Source organism: Erpetoichthys calabaricus, chromosome 16, assembly GCF_900747795.2.
Source record: "Erpetoichthys calabaricus chromosome 16, fErpCal1.3, whole genome shotgun sequence".
NCBI lineage: Eukaryota > Metazoa > Chordata > Cladistia > Polypteriformes > Polypteridae > Erpetoichthys > Erpetoichthys calabaricus.
In genome coordinates, this window is record NC_041409.2 from 6,557,696 (window position 1) to 6,570,644 (window position 12,949).

The window sequence follows — 12,949 nt, forward strand, 5'->3', positions numbered from 1 at the left end:
ATGCTTCACTGTAGGGATGGTGCCTGGTTTCCTACAAACTTGACGCCTGGCATTCACACCAAAGAGTTCAATCTTTGTCTCATCAGACCAGAGAATTTTCTTTCTCATGGTCTGAGAGTCCTTCAGGTGCCTTTTGGCAAACTCCAGGTGGGCTGCCATGTGCCTTTTACTAAGGAGTGACTTCTGTCTGGCCACTCTTCCATACAGGCCTGATTGGTGGATTGCTGCAGAGATGGTTGTCCTTCTGGAAGGTTCTCCTCTCTCCACAGAGGACCACTGGAGCTCTGACAGAGTGACCATCGGATTCTTGGTCACCTCCCTGACTAAGGCCCTTCTCCCCCGATCGCTCAGTTTAGATGGCCGGCCAGCTCTAGGAAGAGTCCTGGTGGTTTCGAACTTCTTCCACTTACGGATGATGGAGGCCACTGTGCTCATTGGGACCTTCAAAGCAGCAGAAATTTTTCTGTAACCTTCTCCAGATTTGTGCCTCGAGACAATCCTGTCTCAGAGGTCTACAGACAATTCCTTTGACTTCATGCTTGGTTTGTGCTCTGACATGAACTGTCAACTGTGGGACCTTATATAGACAGGTGTGTGCCTTTACAAATCATGTCCAGTCAACTGAATTTACCACAGGTGGACTCCAATGAAGCTGCAGAAACATTTCAAGGATGATCAGGGGAAACAGGATACACCTGAGCTCAATTTTGAGCTTCATGGCAAAGGCTGTGAATACTTATGTACATGTGCTTTCTCAATTTTTTTATTTTTAATAAATTTGCAAAAATCTCAAGTAAACTTTTTTCACATTGTCATTATGGGGTGTTGTGTGTAGAATTCTGAGGAAAAAAATGAATTTAATTCATTTTGGAATAAGGCTGTAACATAACAAAATGTGGAAAAAGTGATGCGCTGTGAATACTTTCCGGATGCACTGTATGTTAGACCACTTGAAGTGTTTTGATGTTTCGTTATTTAAGACATCAGGCTTTTTGAGGTTCTTCCCTATTTATGGTCCTCTAGGCATGAAAAACCTCCATTTTTGAGGTATACAACAAACAAACAAATGAACATTAAAAAAAAGTCAAGGAAGCGTTAAGTGTACAAAATTAAATTCAAGCCACCTTATGGTAATATATTGGCCAAAGTGTGGTAACTCTTTTGATTCAGAGTGACAGTCACTCTGTACAAGTCACCGACTCTGCCTCACACCATCACTCTTCTTCCTGCATGCTTGACAGTTGGTGTCACACACTCAGGGACCATCCTTTCATAAGCTCGACGGCGTACAAACGGCCTGCGTGTTGAACTGAAGATTTCAAATTTTGATTCATCGGCCCAGAAGACTTTCTTCCCATCTGCAGTAGTCTACAACCGGTATTTCAAGGTCCTATATTGTCCTTTAAGGAATGTCGCCCAGACAGACCTGCAGCACAAAGTCTCCTCTTTGTAGCAGAAAATGAGACTTGCATTTTTCGACCAATGTTAAACTGTGCTTGAAGCCGAGAGGCACCAATCACGCCTGCTGGTGAATCTGGGAAACTTGTCTTCAGATTGGGTTGTGACTTTGAGTCTGCCAGACCTCTTCCTCTCAGAGTTTCTTCCAGTTTCCAATTGCCTTTGGATTGTGTAGGACACTTTTCTCACTGATTTTTTCCCCCACTTTTCTCTAAATGAAAGTCCTGCACGTCTAAGGGTAATAACACTCTGTCTCATTTCATTTGTTTGTTGTCGTTTTCTGGGTCTTATCACTGGAATTTACAACTCTCTACGGCAGGGGTCACCAACATGGTGCCCACAGGCACCAGGATGCCCCCAAGGACCATATGAGTTGCCCGCGGACCTGTTCTAAGAATAGCATAACTCACCAGTGAGCAGCATCTAAAATTTAATTTTATCCTGTTGCTATTTTTCTTTAATCACATTTGCATTTATATAGATTTGAAAATGACAATATCTAAAAAAGCATTTAAAACATGTTTATTATACATAAAGTTTAGATAAGTTTGGGTAAACTCTGTTCTATTCTAGGTCAACGGTCAGTATTGTGTGCATTACAAATCTTCAGTGCTCATGGACAGTAAGCTAGCTGGCGCAGCGAAGATGGGGAGCTGAATGTGGTTTCTTATTCCAAAAACATGGCATAAAAAAGAAAGAAAATGTATAATTTTCACAGTGGATGGGAGGAAGAGTTCTTTTTTAGTACTGTGAAAGAAACTTGCGTGTGTCTCATTTGCGGGGCGACTGTGGCGACGGCGGAGCGGCACAATGTGGAGAGACACTTCACTACGTGTCACAAAAGCTACCATGCTAACTACCCACCAGGCACTGCGCTACGGGCAGCAAAAGCCTGCGAGTTAAAGGCAGCTTTGGTCAAGCAGAAGTCTTTTTTCACAAGACCGGCGAAAAACTCTCAAAAAGCAACCGAAGCCTCATTTAGAGCTACACATTTTCCGATAAAGAAGAAAAAGGCATTTTCAGATGGGGACGTTTTCAAAGAAGCAATGATGATAATTGCTAACACTGTACTTAATGATGAGAAAAATGGTACCGATCTAATCTCCTCTCTTTCCGATGTCCAACTGGGGGCATCTACGATGGCTAGACGGGTGTCGGCTATGTCCGGTAACTTAGCCAATCAGCTGGACTGGGATCTGGCAAAGTGCAGTTGGTTTAGCAGCCAGTGCGACGAGTCCGTGGACAGCAGCAGTACAGCCCAGCTTATCCAGATGGTGTTTGATGATTTCTCCCCAAAAGAAGAACTCCTGACACTACTACAACTAAAGATGACTACGAGGGGAGTTGACATTTATAACGCGGTGAAGGAGTTTTTCGTGCAGAAAAATGTTCCACTGGAAAAGCTGGTATCGGTGACTACAGACGGGGCTCCTGCTATGATCGGCCGACATACAGGTTTCATCGCTCACTGTAAAAGTGACACAGACTTCCCAAAAGTTCTGCATTACCACTGCATCATTCACCAGCAGGCGATATGTGCAAAAGTGATCGGCTTGGAGCACGTGATGACCCCCGTTGTGAAAATCATAAACGGCATCCGCTCCAAAGCGAAACAGCACAGGATATTCACAGGTGCTACTGGAGAAGATGTCAGCCGAATATGGTGACCTGCTGCTACACACAGAAATCCGATGGCTCAGCAGAGGACGAGTTTTACTTCGTTTTTTGTCACTTTTGGGTGAAATCAAAGAGTTCCTGCAGTCCAAGGGCGAAGACGTCTCGCTGCTAGAGGACACAGAGTGGACACTTGACCTTGCATTTTTAACAGACATTACTGGGAAACTAAACCAACTGAACTGTGAGCTGTAAGGCAAGGGTAAAACTGATGTTGATATGATAAGTACTTTAAATGCATTTAAAGCCAAGATGAACATTTTTCTCTGTGCATTTACAGAGAAAAAAGGTGCTGCACTTTCCCTCTGTGCAGTCGGTGCTGCAAGACAAATGCTTATGCATCCATGACTTTTGACAAAGTTGCAGAAAAGTTCTGTCAAGTCATAAACAGACTTGGGCAAGAGTTTGAGAACAGGTTTTGTGACCTTGATCATCTTGTGCCATGTGTGTCATTTATTTCCAATCCTTTCATGAACATGGACATAACATGCATTGCTGAGCAACTAAGTGCGACGTTCAACTTGGATGCTGGACAAGTGGAGATCGAAATTGTTCCTACCAGGCTGCATCAAACTTTTGGTGCCTTGTTGACAGAGAAAAGTACAGTGTATGCACAGCAGCTATGAAGGTTGCCAGCCTGTTTGGTTCAACCTACAGTATCTCTGTGAATCAGCATTTTCTGACATGAACTTCATCAAGAACAAACACAGAACACACCTCACTGATGCACATCACTCAGAGTTGCACACCAGATTACAATACACTGGTGAACAGCATGCAACCCCAGTCTTCCCACTGACAAAGAAACAGATACCAGATGTTGTCATTGGCAGCATGGCAGTGCCATGACAAAGTTGAATTCAAATATTGAAAAATTGTGTTCAATTCGAAAGTCAAAAGTGTGTTTGTGAAATGTAACAGATATTATAATTTTGTTAAAAATACTGCAGATTTGGTCATTAGTTCAAAATGTGATAAGATTTATTTAAAATTCTGAAAGTTTTTTGTTAAACATCACATAATTGATAACTTGTTCAAACGTGGTGCAGCATAGTTCATAATTTGTTAAACTAGGGGGCTTTGCCCCCTGCTCACTTCGTTCGCCAACCCCCCTTGTTTGGTTTTCGGGATACACACTTTTAAGATTTTTTTTTCTTTGAATCATTGCTGTTTAATTAGTTTCACTTTTATTTCAGAACTTCTGTAAAAACAATATTTGTAATCTTGCGAGTCCCAATATGCTGAATCTTTTTAATGAGGTCAGGATAGGTTTCTCTGTTTGGAATTTCAGCATAGACAAAACGATCTACATCATCAGCAGTTAATAATTTTTTTTTACAAAGTAAAAAAGTAAGTAGAGTTCTGCATTGGACTCCTGTCTGTAACGTCGTGCTATTTTCCTCTCACAGTTCCAAAAGTACATGGGGTTACCAATGTGATACCCCAGCTTTTGTCTAGGTTTTTGTAGAAGGGCTGGACAGAACGTTTTTGACTCCTGGGGTAAATGTAGCTTTTTAAATAAGCAGACAGATAAATATATATACACTAACAAAGTAACCAATAAATGCATGTGCGGTAAACTCCGTTTTTGAAATTCTCAAGATTCTTTATTTGTCACATGCATAGTTATACAGGACAACACGCAGTGAAATGCATCCTGATCCGCTTATCAAAAACTGTGCAAAGTTAGAAGAATATCAGTTAGATTAACAAAAAGTCATAGATTTAAAGATAACAGTATAGTAGAACATAATAAATAAGTAAAATTCTGTGAATAAAGTAGAATTAAGTGTTAAGGTGCAATAGTGTAGTAATTATTGGCAAAACCAAAGTTAGACTCGTGCATAGTTAAATAAGGCAGTTTGTTTGTTTGCGCTACTGCGATCTTTACTTTTTTATATTTTCTAATTTTCCTACTTTCATATCCTTTAACTTTCTCCACATGTGTATAGCGCCAACGTTTTTTTTTTTGAGCCTTTCTAATTTCCCTGGTTTCATAGTCTCTAACCTGCTCTGCATGTGTTTAGCGCCAACGTTTGTAAACGTCTTTATGAAATTCTACTTTGTCTTTTACTCACTGTCATTTAATTCTGAGCCAGATTGGACGTGCTTTTTTTTCAATTCCACTTGTTCCGGGCTGATAATTACTTTCCTTATTTTCTGAATTTGCACCTCGATTATTCTTTTTTGCTCTTTTTTCTGTCTAATGCATTTGAGTCTCTTTTCTCTGCGCTGCTTACTTCTTCGCTAATATGGTCGACATTTAATTTATAACGTACTATCCTTATACGCTTTATATGCGCTGAGAGCCCTGGATCTGTGTGTGCTCCAATCCTTTACAAGACTGAATGTTTTGTTGCCTGTTGTCCTATTTGATAGATTGTAAGTAGGGCGTGTCTTTGGTCTCGCGGGTCTTTAAAATGTCTTACGAGAAGATCACATATCGTAGACTTGCTTTTTGCTTTCCAGGACAGGTTTTCTTTTTATAATAGATAGAAGGGTTTGTTGGTGGTTAGTGAAAATGGGACATGGTGATTTCCTATGAAATGTTGTAGAAGTGATCAATCAAAAATTTTAACAATTGCTGAGATTAATATAAATAAAGTGTTGAATATTGGTATTATCTGTTTCCCACCTTGTTAAGTCATTGTTGATAAAATCATAAAAGTGATCAGTGTCTTCACATAGATGAGTATCATTAATCATTAATAATAATATATTACTAAAGGTAAACTGAGCAAATTTGTTATTTAAGAAGAATGTATCAAGCTGGTAGCCCTTCGTATGGCTCAGTACCCGTGAAGTAGCTCTCAGTTTCAGAAAGGTTGGTGACCCCTGCTCTACGGTGTAATATTGTCCAAGCAGTATTTCACAGGATGTAGTAACCCAGTCTGTTCCAACTCTGTTTGAAGACAGACTGAGGGTTTTTAAGTAATCATCAAAAGTTGGGACACCTGTGCAAGCTGTTTGCTTTAAGTTGCAAGGTGCAATTTACTTTAATTGCTGCAGAACATGTGTAGGTTGCAACCTATTAGTTGTTCCCTGAAGAAGGCCCATTTGTAATATTCTGAATTTTCCTTCATTTTGTGGTCTTTGCTAACCTAAACTTTAAATTTAAAGATCTGACAGTTTACTGCTTACCTTTTCACCATCTTAGGTCATTCGTTGCAGTCCTCCAAGAGATACAAGCAGATATTATATGCATATAAGAATGTGGCCTAACCTTCCAGAGGTCATACTCGAAAATAGAAGAAGAATGGGAGGAGGGAAAGCCTTCTTTTCTGGTTCAGGTGAAAGGAAAAGTGCTTGGATATGGTTTCTAATTAAAAATAATAACATTAAAATAATATATCAGCATATATCTTATATATAATCTAATATCTTATATATATATATATATATACACACAAGGGGGCTCCGCCCCGTGCTCGCCTCGCTTGCCTACCCCCGGCGTTGGGTATCCTGAAATACATTAGTCGACCCAAGCAGCACATTATTCCTAACTTCACTCTGCAGTAGTGCCACTCACAATATGGTGGTGACGCCTGTGCCTTCCGTACTTTATGGACCCGTGGGGCCTCCGTAGCCTCTTCCGTTTGAATCTGGGCTGCAGCGCAGAGTCCTGTTTTTTGTGTGGCTGTCGGTAGTCGTTAGCCATGGGCGCGTTGTTGCTTCATTTCTCATTCACGTCAGTTGAGCTCTTTCGTTTTTGGGCCGTGACTCCTTCGTGCGCGGTGGATACAACTTCGCGTGTGGTTTAGTCCTAGTACGTCTCATGGTCTCATCGCCGTGTCCCTGCGTCCATGCCATCCGGTTTACCTTTCTCAGTTAGTAATATGGATCTTATCTTATTATCTTATATATAAGGGTATCAACAAGAGTGAAAGGGAAGGTCTACAGGACGGTAGTGGGACCAGCTATGTTATATGGGTTGGAGACGGTGGCACTGACCAGAAAGCAGGAGACAAAGCTGGAGGAAGCAGAGTTAAAGATACTAAGATTTGCGTCGGGTGTGACAAGGTTGGATAGGATTAGAAATGAGGACATTAGAAGGTCAGTTCAAGTTGGACAGTTGGGAGACAAAGTCAGAGAAGCGAGATTACGTTGGTTTGGACATGTGCAGTGGAGAGATGATGAGTATATTGGGAGAAAGATGCTAAGGATAGAGCTGCCAGGGAAGAGGAAAAGAGGAAGGCCTAAGAGAAGGTTTATGGATGTGATGAGAGAGGACATGCAGGTGATGGGTGTAACAGAACAAGATGACGAGGACAGAAAGATCTGGAAGAAGATGATCTGCTGTGGCAACCTCTAACGGGAGCAGCCGAAAGAAGAAGAAGAGGAAAATAATACATTTCGAAATTATCCTCCAGGGAAGACTAGCCGCCCTAAAATTTGAACTAAAGCATAATATTTTAAATATATATCCACCCCCACATATGAATGAAAGAATGAAAGGTTAATGGCAGAGCTACATGAGAAAAAAGAAGTTATCCTAGCTGGAGTCTTTATCTGCCAAATCGGGGTAAAGAAGAAAAGAAAATTGAATAAAACCTGTAGGTTCTTAGTAAATGTAAAGAAAGATTACCAAATAAAAGATAATTATAGAGAAATAGGAAAGGAAAAGGAAAGGTATACATGGAGAGCAGAAGGAGAAAACTGGAATTCAAGAATTGACTTAATACTAAGCAGTGCACGATACGTAGTTAAAAGTTTTCAAATTAAACCGATCTGCTTTTCCAATCACAATATTTTTATAATAGGGTGTGAGGGAGAAAGTAAAGATAATAGAGGGAAAGGAATTTGGAAGTTAAATGTGCTTTTGGTAGAAGATAAAGAAATCAGAACAGAGTTTGAAAAGAGATGGGAAACCCTAAAAGAAGGGTGTAAAACAAGAGGAGAATGGTGGGAGATAATGAAATTCAGGGCTACACAATTCTTCCAAAGGAAAAGGAATAGAAAAAAGTAAGGGGGTGAAAAAGAGCAGTTAGAAGAATTGCAGGAAAAACTAAAAGAAATGTGCAAATTGGAAAATGGAGGGACATGTACAGGAAGACAGGTGGAACAGATAAAAACTGAAATGATGGATATCTATAGAAGAAGAGTGGAGAAACGAACATTTCAAAGTAGAGTACAGTACTTGGATGAGAAGAAGAACTGTACACACTACTTCTTCAAAAAAATAAACTAAAGGAACAAAATGAGTGGCGTTGAGGGACTGAAGGATAAAGAAGGAAACCTACAAAGAGAAGAAAGAAGCAAACAACAAATCATAGAAGCCTCTAATACGCCTTCATATGTTTTCATAGTGCATCAAGGGCTAGTAAATGTGACTACAATGAAGACTTGATTCAAGGGGGGTTGAAACCCCATTTCAATCATTTCAGGGAGCATTCGACAATGAGTGCTCTAGAAACAGAATAAAAGCAAGGGGAAAAAAAGGGAGGAATTAAAGCATGTCTTCAAATGGCACATAACAACACAAGTTGAATCCCCCGTGCGTGGTGGTGGCGGTGGTGGCAGCAGGGTTATGAAGGATGAGAGATCAGGGGAATGGGGTCTTTGGCAGGCTGGGTCTCTATCTAAAAAGTGTTTGACCTCTAACCAACCATTTCCTGAAAAAGAATACATTTCGATTCATTTTTAATGAACATGTTTTACACAGTAAAGAGTTAAATGCTTTGGACTTCAAACCCTGATGCTGTCGGTTCAAGTCCCGCTACTGAGACTGTGCTACCGTGAGTAAGTCACTTGACCTGCCTGTGTTCCAATTTGAAAACCAAAAGAAATGTAACCAACTGTACCGTAAATGTTGTAAGTCACATTGAGTAAAGGCGTCAGCTAAATAAGTAAATGTAATGTAAGAAACGTGTGCGCAGCTCACATACTTGGCATTGTCACACAGAGCCCTTGAAGCTCCTGTCACTCTCTAGCCACCATTGCACAGCTCATTTTTTGGAAGGAAGGCCACACGACAACAAAGAAATATAAAGTGCAGGACACAAAGAATCACAGGCTACCTAATTCGATTTTACATACAACATCCACAGATAAAAAATAAGATATTAAAAAAAATCACTAACACATGGCATGTTTTCTTTTTTTGATGAATTTCACACCCCTAAACCTCTCATTTTGTAGGCGTTAAACACGTCTACCCATTATTCATACTCCGTTAACACACTTCAGGGTCGTCGTCGTGCTTAAATACAGCAGAAGACAAAAAATATCAACCTGAAAATTACAAAAGTAAAAGGGGCCAGCACTTTCCAGTACTGGACCTTAATAAAAAATAAATTAAAGAAGTAAAACCACAATCTAATATAATGTGTTTTCAAGGAAGAAAAAGAAATCTAATTCAGAGAATGCTATTAATATTAGTAAACCTGGCGAGCTGCGGCTCAGAGCATGTGGCACGCTGAGTAGCTGCTTGGAGGTCTCTCTCCCAAATCCATATTTCAAGCTTCATCAGCTTGATGCAGCTCATTTATTTCATTTTTCCATCCGCGGGGACATAACAGTATGTGTCGTCTTTCCAACCTTTTCTGTTCTCTGCATTGCAGTCCCATCAGCTCACCACACCAAAGTGCTTTTCTCAGTTTCATCAAGCCAAATCCTGCCTGCTTCTTCCCAGTAAGCCTCATATTTTCCAGCAAACGAAGCCGATTACACTGACATGAAAATCCAGCATTTTTACCTACAAAGGAATCAAAATGGAATTTTGGTTTGTGTTCCTTTTCCGAAGAGTAGATTGACTGTATCATTTCTATTCCAGTATACTCTATCATTCATTCTTGTATATATTATTATTATTTTCGTTCTGCAATATTGGATTGAGAGCCATCACAACACATTTAAATGTTCAACAAAAGCAGAAGACAAATAATCACATTGAACAAATATAAAGAATGGAAATCAAGAAGTCAAATGGCTGCCAGTGATGGTATATTCTAGAACTGCTGGAAGGTTCATAAATGGAAACAGAAATTATGAACATACAGCTTAAATTTTCAGGCTGTCTAAATTGGCTTCCAGTCAAAATTAGAGCTGATTTGTCAGTTCTCTGATGTGAAAGGCGGTAAATAGTCCACTACTGTCTTACAGAGTGTGTGCAGGGTATCTAGGATTGCCAGTGTGGTAAGGGCACCAAAAGGGTGGCAAAAAGCAGTGCTAACGAGAAAGAGAGAGAGAATGAATAACATTTCAGTAGGTTAATGCCAGAGCAGAGGTGCCACTTACAAATTTGTGGCTCACTGAGAGCATTTGAGAGTGTTTGATCTGCCAGCAAGCCAAAGACAGAGAAAAAAACATCAAAGTCAAGCAGATAAAGACAAAAACAGGTAGAAAACCATGAAGTCAAACTAACTGTAGATCAAAATCTTGATAATTCATAACACAGAGTCTTTTAATAAAGTAATCCTTTTTAAGCCCATAATTCTAATACTAACACACACTATTAACTTATTCGGATCTATCCATAATCTTGGACAACTTGGATGTCTACGGAGCAAATCTTTATACTAACACCCTGATGATGCCAGGCATCATGACTTCCTGTTGCCACGAGAAAGCCAATGTGGCCGTTATTATCAGCAAAAGAGTAATCACTAGTGTTACGCAAATCAAGCAAGTTATGACTTTCATACATTAGTTTATTAAACTGACCCTAAAATTAATTTCACAGGAGATTCCGTGATTGTGAAACAAGAAACTCACTGAAGTCTTTTGTGGTGACTTAATATTTTTTTTTTCTTTTGGGTGGAAATCAAGGAACACTACTCCCTAAAGCCTCATGCACACTTCAAGTTTACCTGTAATCCTTACCATTCTGGTATAACCAATTCTATTTTTGCCTGTTCATGAAGGACAGCAAGGAATCTTTAAAATATGTGAGATTATGCATATTTTGCATGAGAAGAAACAGTCAAAGGCACCATCGTGCACATTGCTGTGTTCTCTCTACAGGAAAATCGTACTACATGGAAAGTTGCTGCTGCCTCCCTGAACCGTTACCTAGTAACCGCCTCCACAAACTGTTACCTAGCAACCTCCTGCCTGAATCGTTACTTAGCAACTCCCTTATTTTCACTGAAGATATTCATACGTCTGTTGATTTTATTTTCCACTAGAATTCTTTATTTAAATATTAAATGACACATAGAAACATGCAAAATTCATGCATAAAAATGCTTTTAGACTAAGCAGCTTTCTTCTTGTATGGATGTCATAAATCCCATTGAAAGTGAAACACAACTTATTTTGCAATTTTTTTTTTTGCAAAGAAAACAATGAGTTTTTGCTGTGCATGCAATTTTGTGCAAATTGTTTTCCTCATCACTACCACTAAGAGTGCTAAAATGGTGGAACTGGAGAAAAACAAAATGGTGGTGTAGGATCTACAAAATACAATGTAGAGTACAAGTTTTTTGAAAATGAAACTGAAAAAAAAATATGCATTTGGAAATAAAAATGTGAAATTACATAAAAATGTTGTAAAATTGTAACAGAGTTAGGTCATGGATGGCTGAAAGGGAGAAAAAGATATCCACAACGATGATGGATGGAATGTAGCTCAGACAAGCCACCCACGTAGTGATGAGGCCAGGGATAACTAGGAGGGCACTCTTTACTTGCCTGGTGTCCATCATTCAGCACATGGTTTCTGATTAGTGTCACAACTTGGCAAAAATGTTAAAAAAAGAGATTAAGAGGCATCAAAGGCAAGAAATGAAGCCAAAAGGACAGTGACAATGCAGAAAGCAAAGACAGAGTTGGATGGAATGGAAAGATGAACTGTGTTAGAGCACATTTTTCCTCAGATACTTTTAATATATTTATTTTTAGTAACTAAACAAAGTAGCTGGACACCAACAAAGTATTACAATAAAGGTTCTAGTGAAATATTTAACATTATAAGACAGACTCATAATTACAAAAGCAAAACTAAGCCAACAACCTGAAAGACTTTTAAATAACAGAGGAATATTTTTAATTTTGTTTTCTCACAAACATCAATATGGGAAATAAATGCAGTTCTTGCATATATAATGACAAAGAAATTACATTAAGTATGTACAGCACTGGAAAGATAGTACAAACAGCAGAAGACATCAGTGTTTAGAGTTTTCCAGAGCACCTACTCAATCCAAAGCACCAGGTCCCCAGTCCAGGCTTTTGACTTTTGTTATTTTGACATACTCTGGTTTCCTGACTCGATTTGGTCCTTTTATGCCTCCGTTTCCTAGTCATACCTTTTGTGTTCTGTTTGCAGGCCATATCTCTGAATTCTTAACAATAAGGGCCCCAAGTAGGGCAAAACATGTGTTGTGTACTCTTCATATTATTTGACAGGTACTGTATGGTACATCTACAATCTGCTTCTTGCAACTAAGAGGGCATGGTGCATGTTTGCCAACTGCCCGACCAAATACAAGCTATATATATATATTATATATATATATATATATATATATATATATATATATATATATATATATATATATATACACTAGGGGCTATGCCCCCTGCTCGCTTTAATTGCCGGGCAGGCACTACACGCTGGCCACTTCACAGTTCTGCCGCTCGCGTATGGGGAAGCGGATGTACAGTTTAAACAGATTGTTAATGTCATGGGAATTGTTACATATGCATAATAGAACTAACTGTTTTACTTTACAGCGAGTAATTAACCATAGTAAAAAATAGTAAAACATAATAAATTGAAAGAATATTATGTTTCATATTGTGCTAGAGGTATTTGTTGTGTTATACGTTTTTCTTCTGTTTGGCTTTGAAATTAACACACAAATACTTTTTAAAC